The 20,037-nt window shown below is 39.5% G+C and overlaps 1 pseudogene; it reads left to right on the top strand.

Annotated features, from left to right (window-relative positions):
- The first annotated feature begins 345 nt into the window (after nt 1–345).
- On the top strand, nt 346–12,439 carry LOC130051551 (alpha-N-acetylgalactosaminidase-like; annotated as a pseudogene).
- Nucleotides 12,440–20,037: the final 7,598 nt, after the last annotated feature.

Raw genomic sequence — 20,037 nt, forward strand, 5'->3', positions numbered from 1 at the left:
TTCTCCTAAATCAAAAGTTAATTCTAAATCTTTGCTTTTCTTTCCTACTGAAATTGCATGGAACTTGTCAGGGTTTGCCTTCATTTTGTTGCAATTGAACCAGTTTAAAAGGAATAAGCTATCATTTTCCAATGTGGTCTTTAATATATCTGCTTTTTCATGAGAATAAGAAACAGTGTTGTCATCAGCATAATTATAAATGGAAGAGTCAGAGACAAAGCCGAAAATATCATTTATAAAGATATTAAACAGTATTGGTCCAAGTATCGAGCCCTGAGGGACACCTTTGAAAACTGTTTGAAATGAACTACAAAACTCCCCGATTTTAATATATTGATATAGATCATGGGGGAGACAGTCGAAAGCCTTGGAGAGATCCATAAGAATTGCGGCTACATACTTATTCTCGTCCAAGGCTCTCTTCCAGTCTTCCATGATCCTAAGTAAGGTGGACTGACATCCATACCTAGTTCTAAAAGCAGCAAGGAAAGGATGAAATATAAATTCAAAATATTCAGAAAGCTGTATATGGATGGCTCTCTCAAAGAGCTTTGAGATGGCTGGCAAAACACTGACCGGTCTATAATTTCCTTTGTTTAGACAGCTGTTTTTCTTATGAATAGGACAGACTTTGGTTTTCTTTAATGAATCGGGGAAAACTTAATTTTCTATGGCCTTATTTATAAGACATGCTAATGGTTTAGTTATAGATGGCACGGCTAGTCTTAATAACAAGGGTGATATATCATCTACCCCTGTAGCTTTCTTAATATTGATTTTGTTTACATGTTCAATGATGAAAGATTCATTTACCGGTTTAAAGGATAGTGGTTGTGAGTCCTTATCTTTCCTGATAGTATCAATTTGTCTAACACTTGAATGTTTTTCATCTATCTGCACATCGTTTGTTCCTATATCCTTTGCCACATTAACGAAATAGTTGTTAAAAATATCACATACAGCACCTTGATCGTTGACCAAACTGTCATTTTTACATATGATAGTATTTCTGATGGTATTATTGCCCTTATTTGTCAAAAACGGTTTGATTGTAGACCAGAAATCTTTCGACTTTGGCCCCCCTTCACATCTCTATAAAATATTTATTTAGAGACTGCCTTTTGACTTTTGTGACGTATTTTCTTCGAATTGCATATGCTTACCAATTTTTGTCTGTATTACATTTTTTAAATTTGTGAAATAGCATCTTTTTCCTGTAAACAGTCCTCTTCAGAGTTTTATTCATGAAAGGAACTTGTTTAGGCAAAACCTTCCGCTCCTTGAAGGGAGCATGTTTTTCGATCGTTTCTAAGAATTTGTTTTCAAAATTTTGGTATGCCATATTGACATTTTCCACATCAATAGCATTAATGAAATCTATACTACTTAACTCATCTAAATAGTTTTGTACATCGAAATTCTTAAAACTTCTGCAAAATTTGGTTTGTTTGGTTGCCAAAGGAGTGTCGTACTTCAATATGCAGTTTCCGAGATTTCAGCTCTTTTGTGATGGAGGTACGTTCAGTATTCTGTTGAACACTTTTGGTGGGTACAGGATGTATACTTACAGTATAGACTGGCTATGTAAATAGGATAAAAGTTCTGAAAGTGTCAATTTTGTTTATATCAGCCGTTGGTATGCATTAAATTGACCATTTTAAGAATAATTTCTATGAATTAGGCCATAAAATTGAATATGAAATTATCATTTATTTCCTCTGCTGCACGAGTGATACTTTTATCAAAGAAAGATGGTGATTATCGATTTTTACTTAAGCTATTTTATTATCAAATACTTTTAAACTTGCTAAATTTGTGTGTCCGTGCAATTCGGGTGATTGCATGACGTCTTGTAATCATCCTTTAGGGAATATATAAACGCAGTGATAAGCATTTGTACACACCGCGTGAATACGAGAACATATTTTGCGTCTCACCGTGCGCACGAGTTCAACGAAGGGAAGTAACTATTGAGTAACTCGGAAATTGCTTATTGGGCAGCAATACAATTGTGGACATCACTTAAACCACTGCTAAAATTAAAAACTCCATGTACATAAGATGACATGTTTGTGATAATAAGATCTAAAAGACTTGGTTTTCCATAGCTGGTGAAACATGTTGGTTTCTTAATGTGATTTCTAAGATAAAAAACATCACATATTTCCTGCATGACGGAACACTTTGAATCATCTAACATATCATAGTTGAAATCAACTAAGAACATAGAATTGTCATAAGATGCTGATATTTGGTCGGCATACATATTGAAATCAGAAGTGAACATAAAGTCTGTCATACTGGGCGGCTTATATACGCCTGAAATGAACCACTTTTGATTGTCAATACATAATTCGACGGTAAATTCAGTATTTCTCTCTGTTTATTTAAAAATGACAGCATGAATAATGTGAGACATATGTAAAAATTGACAAAGTTTTTGTCATAGATGGTAATAAATAGGAGGAGTGACATAGTCATTTCCTCTCTATGATTAAATAGATGCTCTGAGTCTGAGCTCTGAGTCTGAGCTCCGAGTCTGAATCAAGCCTTCTTTTCCAAAGATCCGAACAACGGTCTCTCTGCAGTGGCATTGCATTGTAATGTGTAAAATTTTTATATCTTTTTAAGCATGATATTTTTTAAAGTTGAAGAGGAAAGAAAGTGACCGGCATGTTCGTGGAGAATAAGCAGTTGTTGCTACTGTTGGGTCTGAGTGCCCCAGGCTGAATATGTTGTTGGTCATCAATGTAGAAAGCTTGGGTAATGGGTTGACCATTCGTCCACCGATGGGATAATGTCCTGGGAGAGATTCCGCTGTAATACCAACTGCACAGAGGACCCCGACAACTGCCTCAGGTGTGTGATAATACAGACATGCAACAGACAGTAATTAACTTCTTAAAGTACTACTGTTTCAATGAAAGTGCCATATCATCCATATTCAAATGGCAGGATAAAATCAATGCAGTGTATGTTTATTTTGATTTTGTTCCCAGCCTCTAAGCCGTCAGATCAATTCTCTTCAATTATAACAGTCATATTTATTACATATTTGCAGTGAAAAGCTGATATTAAATGCAGATCTGTGATAAAATGTACCTAGAAGGTGGCTTGCAAGATGCAGGGTATACTTACATTGCAATAGATGACTGTTGGTCAGAGAAATACAGGGACCCCTTTACAGGTCAGCTGATTAGAAATACAGGGACCCCTTTACAGGTCAGCTGATTAGAAATACAGGGACCCCTGTACAGGTCAGCTGATTAGAAATACAGGGACCCCTTTACAGGTCAGCTGATTAGAATTACAGGGACCCCTTTACAGGTCAGCTGATTAGAAATACAGGGACCCCTGTACAGGTCAGCTGATTAGAAATACAGGGACCCCTTTACAGGTCAGCCGATTAGAAATACAGGGACCCCTTTACAGGTCAGCTGATTAGAAATACAGGGACCTCTTTACAGGTCAGCTGATTAGAATTACAGGGACCCCTTTACAGGTCAGCTGATTAGAAATACAGGGACCCCTGTACAGGTCAGCTGATTAGAAATACAGGGACCCCTTTACAGGTCAGCCGATTAGAAATACAGGGACCCCTTTGCAGGTCAGCTGATTAGAAATACAGGGACCTCTTTACAGGTCAGCTGATTAGAATTACAGGGACCCCTTTACAGGTCAGCTGATTAGAAATACAGGGACCCCTGTACAGGTCAGCTGATTAGAAATACAGGGACCCCTTTACAGGTCAGCCGATTAGAAATAAAGGGACCCCTTTACAGGTCAGCTGATTAGAAATACAGGGACCCCTTTACATGTCAGTTGATTAGGAATACAGGGACCCCTTTGCAGGTCAGCCGATTAGAAATACAGGGACCCCTTTACAGGTCAGCTGATTAGGAATACAGGTACCCCTTTACAGGTCAGTTGATTAGGAATACAGGGACCCCTTTACAGGTCAGCTGATTAGAAATACAGGGACCCCTTTACAGGTCAGTTGATTAGAATTACAGGGACCCCTTTACAGGTCAGCTGATTCCTGACAGAGAGAGGTTTCCAAGTGGCATTAGGGCTTTAGCAGATTATGTATGCATAATGTGTCTATCTAACAATTCTCCGTTCTGCACGTCCACTCACTAATTTCTTTCGTCCACTTCTTTGTTGATTTTCTGTTGTACCTCGCTCTCGAAACTTATTCCAAGCACTATACACAGTTGATAAAGGAATTCTCAATAATTTTTCAACTTTCCCGGAACTTTTTCAGCTCTGAACTAATGCTACGATGTTTTCTTAGCAGCCCATACCGAGTTCCGATGTTTACAACACATGTTTTCTAATCACTACCTTGCATGTATAAACAGAGTTGCAGACGACAACAAACATCATTACGTCACATTATTGACCTTCAACTTTTAAAATACATCATCGGTGAAAGGATAACTCATGTCTGTGCAAAGAGAGATAACCCGCAATGTATGATACTTGATAAACACGTTTGAAAAATGACGCGATCGTGCGAATACTTTTGTCATGAGTCTGTATATTTATCATTTGATAGAGTAGTTGCTTGTAAAATTGGGTACTACCAGACGCCAAACAAATATGTCCCACAAACATTTCTCTTTGTGTCAAAATCTGTACCAAGAGACGGTGGACACTGTGCAGTGAACGAAACACTGCCACATCATCCAGTGAAACTTAGATGTCAACAACTTTGATTGCTGTATGTGAAAAATTGTAGAGTTCTGCTGAATATTTGATAAGATGTATATATGATAGTGTGAAGGATGTGAGGTAATCTCTGTCCAGAGTTATCTCTCCTTGTTCTCACTTATACTTCTGTCAACTCGTGCTATACAACATTCTTCTAAAACCCACTCTAAGCTTGGATTTCATACTGAGCATCATTTATGGACATATATATTCTGTAATGTAATCAACACATGCTTATTCTTTAGGAAACTGTTGCATAAACTAATATTGCATACTAGCTGTTATAATCGAAGATTATCACAAAAAGTTATTGGGAATGAATGTTTCAGAATGTAAACAGGGTAAACATTGTCAAATGAAGTGTTTGAATTATCTGCCATTTGTGAATGGAACTGTGGTACTGAGGTATGGGAGACAACTCTTCTCAATCCGCGTAGAGATTGTAATGTGAGATACATGTATATAGGGGAAGTTCACTACCCTGCCCAGCTGGTTTGATCTTTAGGTCTCATAGTCTGAGATCAAGCAATGACTGTGATACAGTACTTAGAACATTTCTCCAGTCAAGCTAAAGTTTGCTACCGTTCAAGTTCACAAAAGAGGGATGAAGCTTGGTATTTACAGTGACATGGATACAAAGACCTGTGAGGATTACCCGGTGTCAGAGTTCTACATACAAACCTTATCTGACTGCGGGATGGATATGTTCAAGTTGGATTGTTGTAATGGGGGCATTGAAATGGAAATGGAAGTGGGTATGTGCTCTGTATATATAGTGTGTGTACTCTTAGTGCATATAGTGTGTGTACTCTTAGTGCATATAGTGTGCGTACTCTTAGTGCATATAGTGCGTGTACTCTTAGTGCATATAGTGTGCGTACTCTTAGTGCATATAGTGCGTGTACTCTTAGTGCATATAGTGTGCGTACTCTTAGTGCATATAGTGCGTGTACTCTTAGTGCATATAGTGTGTGTACTCTTAGTGCATATAGTGCGTGTACTCTTAGTGCATATAGTGTGTGTACTCTTAGTGCATATAGTGTGTGTACTCTTAGTGCATATAGTGTGTGTACTCTTAGTGCATATAGTGTGTGTACTCTTAGTGCATATAGTGTGTGTACTCTTAGTGCATATAGTGTGTGTACTCTTAGTGCATATAGTGTGTGTACTCTTAGTGCATATAGTGTGTGTACTCTTAGTGCATATAGTGTGTGTACTCTTAGTGCATATAGTGTCTGTACATATAGTACATAGAGTGTGTGTACATAGAGTGTGTGTACTTTAAGTATGATACAGTGTGTGTACTTTAAGTATGATACAGTGTGTGTACTTTAAGTATGATACAGTGTGTGTACTTTAAGTATGATACAGTGTGTGTACTTTAAGTATGATACAGTGTGTGTACTTTAAGTATGATACAGTGTGTGTACTTTAAGTATGATACAGTGTGTGTACTTTAAGTATGATACAGTGTGTGTACTTTAAGTATGATACAGTGTGTGTACTTTAAGTATGATACAGTGTGTGTACTTTAAGTATGATACAGTGTGTGTACTTTAAGTATGATACAGTGTGCGTACTTTAAGTATGATACAGTGTGCGCACTTTAAGTATGATACAGTGTGCGCACTTTAAGTATGATACAGTGTGCGCACTTTAAGTATGATACAGTGTGCGCACTTTAAGTATGATACAGTGTGCGCACTTTAAGTATGATACAGTGTGCGCACTTTAAGTATGATACAGTGTGCGCACTTTAAGTATGATACAGTGTGCGCACTTTAAGTATGATACAGTGTGCGCACTTTAAGTATGATACAGTGTGCGCACTATAAGTATGATACAGTGTGCGTACTTTAAGTATGATACAGTGTGCGTACTTTAAGTATGATACAGTGTGCGTACTTTAAGTATGATACAGTGTGCGTACTTTAAGTATGATACAGTGTGCGTACTTTAAGTATGATACAGTGTGCGTACTTTAAGTATGATACAGTGTGCGTACTTTAAGTATGATACAGTGCGTGTACTTTAAGTATGATACAGTGTGTGTACTTTAATCATGATACAATGTGTGTACACCCGTATTTAATACAGTAATTAATATATCACTGGATCCCCTTTTTATTTTTCAGAATAAGATTATTTTATATTTAGAGGCAGTTAAATGTTTTAAATACCCATGTTTAGGCATGGAATATGAATTTAAAATGTCATAATGGTAATATCTGATTTCAACAAAACATCTGGTTATGAATTTCAGGTTATGATGCCATGGGATTTTCTTAACAAGACTGGAAGGCCAATACCGAATTCTTATAGTTATACCCTGTGTGTTTAGGGGGTAATGTAAGTAAATTTCATTTTCTCTGTATTGTAAGAGAGGTAACAGAATTTAGATATACATATCAGTAGTATAAGGCAGCTCGATGGCCGAGTCAACTGAGTGCAGTTTTGAGTGCGGGCCGATAGGGGGTTGAACTGAGTGCAGTTTTGAGTGTAGTTTGGAGTGCAGGGTTTTATAGGCGGGTCAGCGGGGGTCAAGCAGCTGGCCAGGTGGCCGGCAGGCCATCTGGCGCGGTCAAGTTGGACAGGTGACCAGCAGGCCAGCTGACGCAGTCAAGTTGGGCAGGTGGCCAGAGCTGGCGCGGCCAAGGCGAGGTGGGGCGATAGCGTGTGAACGTTTTGATATTCCTTGTGTATTCCTTTTTGTTAAATTTCAAATAAAAGAATTGAATTAAAGAAGAATAATGGTTGAAAGTTTACACATTTATTCAATGAACAATTAAAAGTTTACACAAACACAATTCAACAATTTATCAAATCAACGATTTACACACAATTAAACACAATTTTTACAAGTCCACACAATTTTTACAAGTCCACACAAATTATGAAGTCCACACAAATTTACAGTCTTACACGCGGACTTGGATTTCTTAGCGGCGGTTTTCCTCTTCTTTTTGGGTGGTTCTTCTTTGGGTGGAGGGTTTGCGCTGGGAACGTCCTGGTGTTTCGGACAGTCCGCAATCCAATGGCCCACTTCCCCACACTTGTAGCACGGGTCGCGCTCTTTAGTTTTCTTGGTGGTTTTCTGGGGGCAATCTGGTGACCAATGCCCGGTTTTCCCACAGGTGAAGCAGGCGTTGTTGGTAGACTCCTTACGGGATTTAGCTGACACTACTTTCTCCACTTTTTTCATCAACACCGCGGTGTGATTGGCGATTTCGTCGGCCAGTACGTTGATGCGGTTGACGATTCCGTCCAGTGTGGTCGTAATGATCGCAAAATCAGCCCTGGTCATGGGGGAATCTTCATTACTAATGGGAGGGTTATCGTATAATCCCAACTCCAGTCCCGTAGCCTCCTGCGAATCGGGGGAAGAAAACCCCCAGGCCTTGATCCGTAGGATTCTGACTAGGGAGAAAGTCCGTGGTCTGTGCCATTTCCAACTGTCTCTCAATGTATTTTTGTTGCGTCTGATCTACGGGCTTCTTAGCTTTCTTCAAGTCGAGTTGTTTCTGTACCATGTTCTCTAGCGAATACCAGAAGATAGAATGAGGTGTGGCAACTAGGCTCCGCTCTTGATAACTTCAGGGTATTGGATCCTACCACCTGATGATTCGTTACATTTCTTAAGTGAGTTTGCTTCGTAATGCCCATGTTGTAAAAAATAACACATTTTTGTAGGTTTACAACTTTTATTTCATTGCATATTTCAGATGAAAAATGTCATTTGATGTAGCTTTTGCCTTCAAATAGATGCAGGTCAATATTTGACTGAATTAAGTTTTTAAAGCCAGTGTTCATTTGTGGGTTTCTCGGTACACAGTGGTGTGATTCTTTCGCATCGACTAGTTCTCCTCCTCGTCGTCGTCTTCCTCTTTATCTTCCTCTTCGTCTTCATCATTGTCGTACTTATCTAGGTAAGATTCAAGTAAATATGATAAAGGCCATAGAATCCTTTGTGGATTGGTTTACGTGCAAAGCGCATCATCGCAATACCAGCGTCATGGGCATTGGTGTTTGAGTGGTGGACATTGGTGTGTGAGTGGTGGACATTGGTGTTTGAGTGGTGGACATGTGGTGTATAGGCGATGGTAAGTGGTGTATGAGTGGTGTATGAGTGGTGGTATGTGGTGTTAATGGAAATGTGATAAAAACACAACACATATATTGGTTTAATCAATCTATCAAATTTTTACAACATCTTTCTTGGCAACGCGTTCCAGATTCCCAGTGGTCTCCGAGTACTCGGGGTAGAAGGGAATGTCAAAACGATCCAGTGATTTCTCAGTTTTGAAGAGTATGGTAATACGGAAGGTCCTTTGGGACATAGGAGGGGTAACATATCTGGTTTTTCCACCCTCACGACCTCTCTCGACTTTCTCCTTGACATTTCTGGAGTTAACGCAGGTATCGAAACGGAAAGTGGTCATAGCAGGAATATCGAAAGGATCTAGTCCATCACGACTGTAAAAGATTTTTTCGAGAGCATTTCTCGCATATTCGAGCATGCGCTTTCTCCAGAAATTGTCATATTGAGGCTCCCTCCGACAAGTTCATCGTCAATTCAAAGTTATCCTTATCTTTCATCCATATCCGGGCCGTTATTACAAAACTCATCGGATTTCTCCATAACACTATTAATGAAAGAGATTAATCTACCGTTTTTAGTTTGCATGTGTCACCACCATACTACCATCCACGTTTTATTAACACCAACATACTACCACTTATACACTATACCACCACCTATACACCCAATACCACCACATACTCACCACTTACACAGTACATATACATTCCATACCACCACCTGTGCACCACTACTGGCACACCATATGCCATATGCCATCACTTACAGCTTCTTTAACATTACTCATAACATTACCTATATAGTTTTGCATTTCTTAGCATAACAATATTAATGAAAGAGATTGATTTACCATTTTTAGTTTGCATGTGCCACCACCATACTACCACCCACATTTTCTTAACACCACATACCATCACCCATACCACCACTCATACACCACTTACCACCACCTATACACCACATACCACCACTCAAACACCACATACCGCCACCTATATACCCAATACCACCACCTGTGCACCACTACTGGCACACCAAATGCCATCACTTATATCTTCTTTAACATAACTCACACCACTACCCATATAGGTCCTAAGTTATGCATGTCTTTGCATACGAATATTAATGAAAGAGATTGATCTACCGTTATTAGTTTGCATGTGTCACCACCATACTACCACCCACATTTTATTAACACTACATATCACCACTTATACATCCCCATACCACCACTTGTACACCACAGACTACCACCTATACACTACATAACACCTATTCGCCACTATCGGCACACCAGTTCCCATGACTAAGGGTTTCTTTAATTGATGCCTCTTTAGCCTGCAAACGCCTACCACCATAAGGCCTTCCGAAAGACCCGTAAATGCGGTGCATCTGGAGGACCAATCAATACCAATGTTTACGTCTTAGGTTGGCGCTGCCATGGCATGAGGAGGATTCGAATTAATGAGCTCCCGGTTAGGAAACAAACACTTTATCATTGAGCAATGCGACCGGTAATTGCGTGGTGGTGGTGGTGGTGGTGGTGGTGGTGGAAACATATAAAGAACCTAAAAGCCAGGAATTATTCATTCACTTTTATGCATTCGAGCAGTTAACATGATTGAGTGTTCAGAGTGTCATGCTTTATTTTCTCGCAGAGATGCCATGATGCGTCACGAAAATATAAAACATGGGGACAGCGATGAGGGAGAGGATATTGACATGACTGATGTATCTCCAACACAGAGTGAGGTTGACAGTGACGCAGAGGAAGACAATATCGTCTTTCGCCAAATGGTACATAAAGCGCGAAAACATACAGCTGCAGAATGGCAGAAGAGATGCGAGAAATACTTCAACCAAAATATGTCAGAAAAGAAGGCTAGTAAGAAAGCAGACGAAAAAACCAAAGGAGAAACTTACCAACAGTTTAGAAACCTGTATGAGCGGTTCCTTTACGATCAGTTGCAAGAAGACACAACACACGAACAGGTGACGGACGCCATAGATGAATTTGTGTCCGACAATCATGGATTAAAAAAATCCATTAAGATGGCTCTTCGCAAAAACAAATATTTACTTGAATCTTACCTAGATAAGTACGACAATGATGAAGACAAGGAGGAGGATAAGGAGGAATATGAGGAGGAGGAGGACTAGTAAATGCGAAAGAATCACACCACTGTGTACCGAGAAACCCACAAATGAACACTGGCTTTAAAAACTTAATTCAGTCAAATATTGACCTGCATCTATTTGAAGGCAAAAGCTACATCAAATGACATTTTTCATCTGAAATATGCAATGAAATAAAAGTTGTAAACCTACAAAAATGTGTTATTTTTTACAACATGGGCATTACGAAGCAAACTCACTTAAGAAATGTAACGAATCATCAGGTGGTAGGATCCAATACCCTGAAGTTATCAAGAAACACCACCGCTAAGAAATCCAAGTCCGCGTGAAAGACTGTAAATTTGTGTGGACTTTATAATTTGTGTGGACTTGTAAAAATTGTGTTTAATTGAATTGTTGAATTGTGTTTGTGTAAACTTTTAATTGTTCATTGAATAAATGTGTAAACTTTCAACCATTGTTCTTCTTTAATTCAATTCTTTTATTTAAAATTTAACAAAAAGGAATACACAAGGAATATCAAAACGTTCACACGCTATCGCCCCACCTCGCCTTGACCGCGCCAGCTCTGGCCACCTGCCCAGTTTGACCGCGCCAGGTGGCCTGCTGGCCACCTGCCCAGCTTGACCGCGCCAGGTGGCCTACCGGCCACCTGGCCAGCTGCTTGACCCCCGCTGACCCGCCTAAAAAACCCTGCACTCCAAACTACACTCAAAACTGCACTCAGTTCAACCCCCTATCGGCCCGCACTCAAAACTGCACTCAGTTGACCCGTCTATCGGCCCTCACTCAAAACTGCACTCAGTTGACCCGTCTATCGGTCCGCACTCAAAACTGTACTCAGTTGACCCGGCCAACGAGCTGCCTTATACTACTCATGTCATCTTATACCTTGTAACACTGCCTTAATTTATACAAACACCTTGTGTAACATCAGCTTGTGTAAGGGATAAGAGTTGGTGCAACTCCTTGTTTCAATAGGTGAACTATTATAAAGATGTAGCTGTGATGTGCAATATGTGGCGGAACGCTGTAGATTTGATTGACAGCTGGGACCGAGTACACACAGTAATCCAGATTTACGGCGATAATTCGGGAAACTTTGCTACAGGACCAGGACATTGGAATGACCCGGATGAGGTACGTGTAAAACTGCAGGCTGGACATTGGAATGACCCGGATGAGGTACGTGTAAAACTGCAGGCTGGACATTGGAATGACCCGGATGAGGTACGTGTAAAACTGCAGGCTGGACATTGGAATGACCCGGATGAGGTACGTGTAAAACTGCAGGCTGGACATTGGAATGACCCGAATGAGGTACGTGTAAAACTGCAGGCTGGACATTGGAATGACCCGGATGAGGTGCGTGTAAAACTGCAGGCTGGACATTGGAATGACCCGGATGAGGTACATGTAAAACTGCAGAACCTGGACATTGGAATGACCCGGATGAATGTATGGCAGCAGGAATTTATCAACAGAATTTGAAGTATTTGACCAACACATGAAATATTATAGAAGAAATTGATACAAGTACATTATTTTGTCTTGCAGCGAAGTTTAATTGAAGGAACCCAGACACTAATCATGAAGCTGGCATTCACATTTTTATGCACGTAGTATACAGACTAACTTTAAATACATTTATAATACATAGACTAACAGTGAACTTTAAGTACATTTACGGTACATTAAGTCAGTACATGGACTAGGCCAAAATTCAGCAGAGTTGATGAATTTATGGTTTGAAAAGACTGTAAATTAAAATGTTGAACAAAAATATAACGATACAGTTATAAGGAAAATAATGTGTGACAAGTGGGTGGGGTGCTACATAAGCAGATGTAAAACAGAACCTCGTGAGAAGAGAGAGTGTCATTGTTGACATTAACATAAGGAAAATAAGAAACATCAAATGATATTTACCATGGAAACCTCTTCATGCATTTCTATACCAATGATTCTGCCTTTATTGTGAATGCAAGTCAGATATGCTTTCTCACAGCGTATAAAACCACATCATCAAGTATCAGCAATACTGTGTTCCCCATTCCGAAAAATGCAGAGTAGGATTGATCTAAAGAACTACTGCTCATCCGGGTTTAGTGTTCAACTGTAGCAAAATTATATCATTTAATTAAAGATGTTTGAAATTTACATCTGCAGTGACTCATAGTAATCATTAATTTAGGGTGAATGGGTTCATTGTAATTACATTGTAGTTAACTTAGCAGAGTAGTGAAATCAGAAAAGGTTGAATGTCTTCTACAAGCAAACGTAACGCGAAACCTAGACAGGCAATATTTATTCAGGTCACAAAGACTTGTCAATGAAAGGTGAAGATAATGAACTGTGATCAATCTCATAACTTCTAAAAGCAATGCAAAATAGAGAGTTGGGTAAACACGGACCCCTGAATACACCAGAGTTGGTATCAGGTGCCTAGGAGGAGTAAGCATCCCCTGTCGACCGGTCAAACCTGTCGTGAGCCCTATATCTTGATCAGGTAAATCAGTGTGCCAAGAACAGCCCAACAATCGGTATGAAACAAGTCAGACAGCATTTGACCCAATGATAGTTTGTATTGGCAAACTAGATCGATATAACGACCATAAAATTTGCGAAATGCTGACTTTGAATGAAACTGTTGAAACCCCTGCAACATCAACTTATTTGTCAGTAGTCTGCCTTGATTAAAAAAAACTAATCATACGTGGAACAAGCTCTTGCATATAGAATCAGTTGAGAGATACAACCACTAGTATTCATGCCCATGGGAATTCCAACAGACTGATGGAAAACCTGATCACCAAAGACTACAAAGATATTGTCAATGAGGGGTAATAATGTCTATCTACTACATCAATCTTGGTCATGACATTTTCAAGATCTGTTCCTTGTCAAGATCAATGTCATTTCAAGGTCAAAGATTAGCCACAGTCAGAGCGTAATGATTAGCAAACAATTACCTTAGAAAACAAGATGTTTTTGAGACACTATGTCCTTGAGTGGGACAAAGTTCAACCTTTATTGATCACCTGTAACATTTGACTGACCTCTCATTTGACCAAATGATAAGATTTTATCTTGAATAATTCAAACATCTTGACCATGATTAAAGTTGCAGACAGACACAAACGTAGATGAACGCAATACGCTCCCAGAAAGCAAACACAAGCTCGAGTTTGATCTAAGTCTCACCATTTACGTCTGTCTCACCATCTACCACTATGGTCCCACCGTTTCACTGTACCTTCCTTCATAAAAGTGAAAATAGAATCAAACATAACCTTGTCTAAGTGTTATGGTCCTGGGCCTGAATTTTAAGGGGCAAATAGGATGTGTTTCTTTGATTTTAACATAGACAGGGAAATACTGACGTTACTGTTTTATTTTACACAGAGAAATGTTGACATTATTGTTTGATTTTACACAGGGAAATGCTGACATTATTGAGGGTTGGATAAAGCCCCTTAGCGATGGATCACCTGAAGTTGCCATATTGAATTGATCGTCGTACGGTGAGCGGGCAACTATGATAAAGTTCCCACACCAATACGCAACTTCCGATATATATATATATATATATATATATATATATATATACACACACACAAAGCACTAAAATGACCAACGACAATCTCGTTGTTCGTGTCGTTGGTCATTTTAGTGCTTTGTATAATTTTTTGTATTTGACCTTGTATCCATGTTTTGGATCCGACACTCTGAGGTATCGGGTGTTGTTGGAACTTTAGTGCTTTTATATATATATATATATATATCAGCTCTTCTGTGATAGAGGTTGAACGCTTGGGTGGGTACAAGATGTATACATATACTATATAGACTAGCTATGTAAATACGGATAAAAGTAATAAAAGTGTAAATTTTGTTGATATCAGCCGTTGGTAAACATTAAATTGACCATATCGAGAATAATAGAGGGTGAAGCCATCTCACGGCCCAAAGGGCCGTGAGAGCGGAGCTCTCCCTATAGGTAACACGTATATACATGTTTAAAAGGAAAATATAGGAAAATAATGAAAAATTAAACCATACCTATGGAACTTGAAAATTTAGGTCCCAATGGCGTCGATTCGAATATTAGCGCGTGGACATGTATTCCTCCATTTTGAATCTCGTCTACCCTAGTTCACGTCGTTCTGAGATGTTACATAAAATCCGTAAAAGCATGTAAATTTTATTTCTTAATCATTTATATAGGCCTAATCATTCCTCGATTAACGCCATGTCTGCTATGTTTGTAAAATATGCTAGGCCTAAATAATGACGCTGAATATGACGTACGTCACAATGTACTGTTTACATCAAAATTGCGTTATATTTCCCGCGTTCGATATATAGGCGGATCAAATGTCCAAAATTAAGATGCTTTGATACAGCTCTGTCCTCGTGCTACATGTAACTTCAGGTTGTTGTTTTTGGTTTTTTGTTTTTTGTTTTTGTTTTTGTTTTTTTTTTTTTTTTTTTGGTCCTGTTTTGGATATAGATACTAATACCAATTTTGCTTCGCCCTCAAACACGGTCACGCCGTAAAACATATTATTTGATTGATTAGGCCATTAAATTAAATTATTTTTTATTTCCTCTTTTGCACGAGTGATAGAGGGCGAAGCCCTCTCACGGCCCGAAGGGCCGTTTTGAGAGCGGGGCTCTACCTATAGGTACATATGTAACACGTAAATACATGTTTAAAAGGAAAATATAGAAAACTAATGAAAAGTTAAACCATACCTATGGAACTTGAAAATTTTGGTCCTAATGGCGTCGATTCGAATACTAGCGCGTGGACATGTATTTCTCCATTTTGAATCTCGTGTACCCAAGTTCACGTCGTTCTGAGATGTTACATAAAATCGGTAAAAGCATGTAAATCTTATTTTCTTAATCATATATAATCACTCCATGAATAACGCGATATTGTACCATGCCTCCTATGTTTGTGAATTTGTTAAACACCGACGCTAAATATGACGTCATAATGCACTGTTTACATCAGTTGCATAGAGTTTCCCGCATTCAATGAATAGGCGGATCAAAAATGTCTAAAGTTAGAATACTTTGATTGAGCTTTATCCTCACACGTTAGGTGCTAATTTCGGAATATTTTTTGTCCTGTTATAGATCTAGATACTAATACCAATACTTTTTGCTTCGCCCTCAAACACGGTCACGCCGTAAGACATATTAAATACTAATTAACTTACTAATATTGTTTGTCCCTGCAGTTAGGATGGTTGCATGATGTCTGATAATCGGCCTTTAGGCAATATTCGAAGGCAGCGATAAGCATTATTTGTACCCACCGCGTGTCGACGATAGTATGTTTTGCGTCTCACTCTGCGTAAGAGTTCCACAAAGGGAAAGAACTATTGGGCAATTCGGAAATTTCGTATTAGGACTTCAGAAAAATGCCTTGTACGTGTTCTATAATGGCCTGACCCAACGTGAATCTGGGCTGTACAATGATAACATTTATACCAATGAAAACCAAAATTCCAGCCACCCGTGTATACCTAGCAATCGCCATAGAAACACAGCAATAGTTGAAGGCTGATGATGTTACAGCAAAACTATTTATAAATGTTGTATATTTATTTTTTACCATGTATCATGCTCATAACAGCTTCCAAAATTGAACAACTATTAAATGTTTATAGATGATGCATTTTACGAAGAAGAAAAAATGTTTTCAAATCATTTGCTGTTACCACAGGGGCTAAGCCCGTTTTGGGCCCGAACCCTGTGATCACAGGGTTTGGGCCCAAAACGGGCTTAGTCCCTGTGGCTGTTACTTGCTCAATAGATGTCAAAAATAAGAATTTAATGTTTTATTTATTTATTGTTGTATAAGAGAAGAGAATCGAAACTGGGACTCCTGCATTACTAGTCAGGTGCCCTAACCACTGAACTACCCAGGACTCCTGCATTACTAGTCAGGTGCCCAAACTACTGAACTACCCAGGACTCCTGCATTACTAGTCAGGTGCCCCAACCACTGAACTACCCAGGACTCCTGCATTACTAGTCAGGTGCCCCAACCACTGAGCTACCCAGGACTCCTGCATTACTAGTCAGGTGCCCCAACCACTGAGCTACCCAGGACTCCTGCATTACTAGTCAGGTGCCCCAACCACTGAGCTACCCAGGACTCCTGCATTACTAGTCAGGTGCCCTAACCACTGAACTACCCAGGACTCCTGCATTACTAGTCAGGTGTCCCAACCACTGAGCTACCCAGGACTCCTGCATTACTAGTCAGGTGCCCCAACCACTGAGCTACCCAGGACTCCTGCATTACTAGTCAGGTGCCCTAACCACTGAACTACCCAGGACTCCTGCATTACTAGTCAGGTGTCCTAACCACTGAGCTACCCAGGACTCCTGCATTACTAGTCAGGTGCCCCAACCACTGAACTACCCAGGACTCCTGCATTACTAGTCAGGTGCCCCAACCACTGAACTACCCAGGACTCCTGCATTACTAGTCAGGTGCCCTAACTACTGAACTACCCAGGACTCCTGCATTACTAGTCAGGTACCCTAACCACTGAGCTACCCAGGCCGATATCCACGGTCCGTATAGCCCTTACTACATTCCTCCCTCCTCTAATTTGTCTTCACCATTGAAGATACACAACCCAGTTTCTTTTTGCCCCTGGCAGGACAACCTACAGTGCAGGGGTGGTCGACGGCACCAACTGTAGTATATAGGAGAGAGGGGAAAATGTGTGGCTGGACTGGAATCGAACCCGGGACCCCTGCATTACTAGTCAGGTGCTCTAACCACAGTCTGTATACTAGTAGCTCTAACTACTACATTCCTCCATCCTCGATTTGTGTTCGTCCTCAAAGACACACACAACCCAGATTGTTTTTGCTCCTGGCAGGACAATCTGCAGTGCAGGGGTGGTCCAACTGTAGTATAGGAGAGGAGAAAAGCTACAGCTAGACTGGAAATCGAACCTGGGCTCCCTGCATTACTAGTCAGGTGTTCTAACTACCTACGGCCGTATAGCCCAAACTACTACGTAGTGTATACATTATGACATGCGATTTCTTTTAAAGTATCTGTAATTTCAGAGTTTTAAAATTCGTCATTTTTTCTCAATCAACATTGTATAACAGCCATTGCTGGTTTCTTGAATGTGATTGGCTGGAGTTTTGATATCACCGTTTGTTATTTCGGCATTGTGATGTTCCAATTTACTTTCTTGTTTTTCATAGCAAAATTATGTTGTAATGTTTTATAACTTCACAGCTGACCATGACCTTGCTCAAATGACCTTGGGTCCACATTATATTGCATGCTGGGGTTGTATGGAACTTTGGTGTCAAGTAAATATGTATACGAGTCTTGAAATACAGATCTCATTACTTAAAAGTTGATAAGGGATGTTTCCTGTGACCTAATGATAATGGTTTGGAATTCTGGTCATAAACAGCTTTTATATCAAGAGAGACCAGTAATTTTTGAATTACAGAGTTATGGCACACAAAGAATTTTATTCTTTTTCTCCCATTAACAAATGACTTGAGATGTTCGTTCTGGATACTCTCTTTCTGTCCAAGTCTAATACACTCATATTCCCCAATATCTTTCAATTTTTAACAACATTGCAAATACCACAACAACAAAAAACAAGAGGCCCATGGGCCACATCACTCACCAGAGTCGCCCATATTTAAAGATTTTCCCAATACATATTTACATTTGAAACTTTGATCCCTATTGTGACCCCAAAATACTCCCAGGGATCATGATTTTATCAAACTTGAATCTGCACTATGTCAGGAAGCTTTCATGTAAATGTAAACTTCTCTGGCCCAGTGATTTTTCATCAGAAGATTTCCAATGATTTTCCCTATATATTTGTATGTAAAATTTTGATCCCCTATTGTGGGCCTAACCCTACCCCTGAGGGCCATGATTTCAACAAACTTGAATCTACACTATGTTAGGAAGCTTTCATGTAAATGTAAACTTTTCTGGTCCAGTGGTTCTTGAGAAGATTTATGCTATATATTTGTATGTAAAACTTTGATCCCCTATTGTGGCCCCTTCCTACCTCTGGGGGCATGATTTGAACAAACTTGAATCTGCACTGTGTCAGGAAGCTTTCAGGTAAATGTCAGCTCTTCTGGCTCGGTGGTTCTTGAGAAGATTTTTGAATGACCCCACCCTCTTTTTGTGATTATCTCCCCTTTGAAGGAGACATGACCTTTCATTTGAACAAACTTGAAAGCCTTTCACCAAAGGATGTTTTATACCAAGTGTGGTTAAAATTGGCCCAGTGGTTCTGGAGAAAAAGTTGAAAATGTGAACAGTTTATGGACAGACGACGTACAACAGGTGATCAGAAAACCTCAGGTGAGCTAAAAATGTAAAAAGTTTACAGACAAACACCAGACAACGGGTGATCAGGAAAGCTCACTTGAGCTTTCAGCTCAGGTCAGCTAAAAAGCTGGATGTCTGATGAAGTTGTATAAGTTTTCATCTCTTGCATTGGGCACCTAGAAGGGTGTATACGTTTTATAAACCATACAAGATAATAACAATAATCAACTTTTATTAGAATTTATTTTCATTGTGTACCAGTCTACCAAGTTTGAAGTATTCCCCTGTTAAAATGTGTTTGGCCTGGTAATGGCCTTGACCTTGGAAATACTGACCTGTCAAACATATGGGATCATCTGCACATTGATGTGTAACAGCCTACATAGTATAAAATCGGAGATTTAACGTGTTCTTCAATCGTCCCTTGCACATAAATCTGTCTGGCCTGGTAGTGACCATTGACCTTAGAAACTGTAGTGACCTTTGCCTTACTGACCTGCTGACCTACAGAGATCGTTTCAGTATGAAGTCTGTGATTTAAAGTGTTCTCTGGTTACCTGCAGTTGCACAAGATGTGGAAGACTGACTGGCCAACAGCCTGACCAATTAACTGCAAAAAGGGCCTATAAAAAGATCACTGGTTTCACTCGTTTGATCTGTTGCAGCTGAGTTCTTATCATCATGCATTATTCATACAGATTTTTAAAACATAAAATTAACACAGAGA

This window comes from Ostrea edulis, chromosome 2, assembly GCF_947568905.1.
Source record: "Ostrea edulis chromosome 2, xbOstEdul1.1, whole genome shotgun sequence".
Lineage (NCBI taxonomy): Eukaryota > Metazoa > Mollusca > Bivalvia > Ostreida > Ostreidae > Ostrea > Ostrea edulis.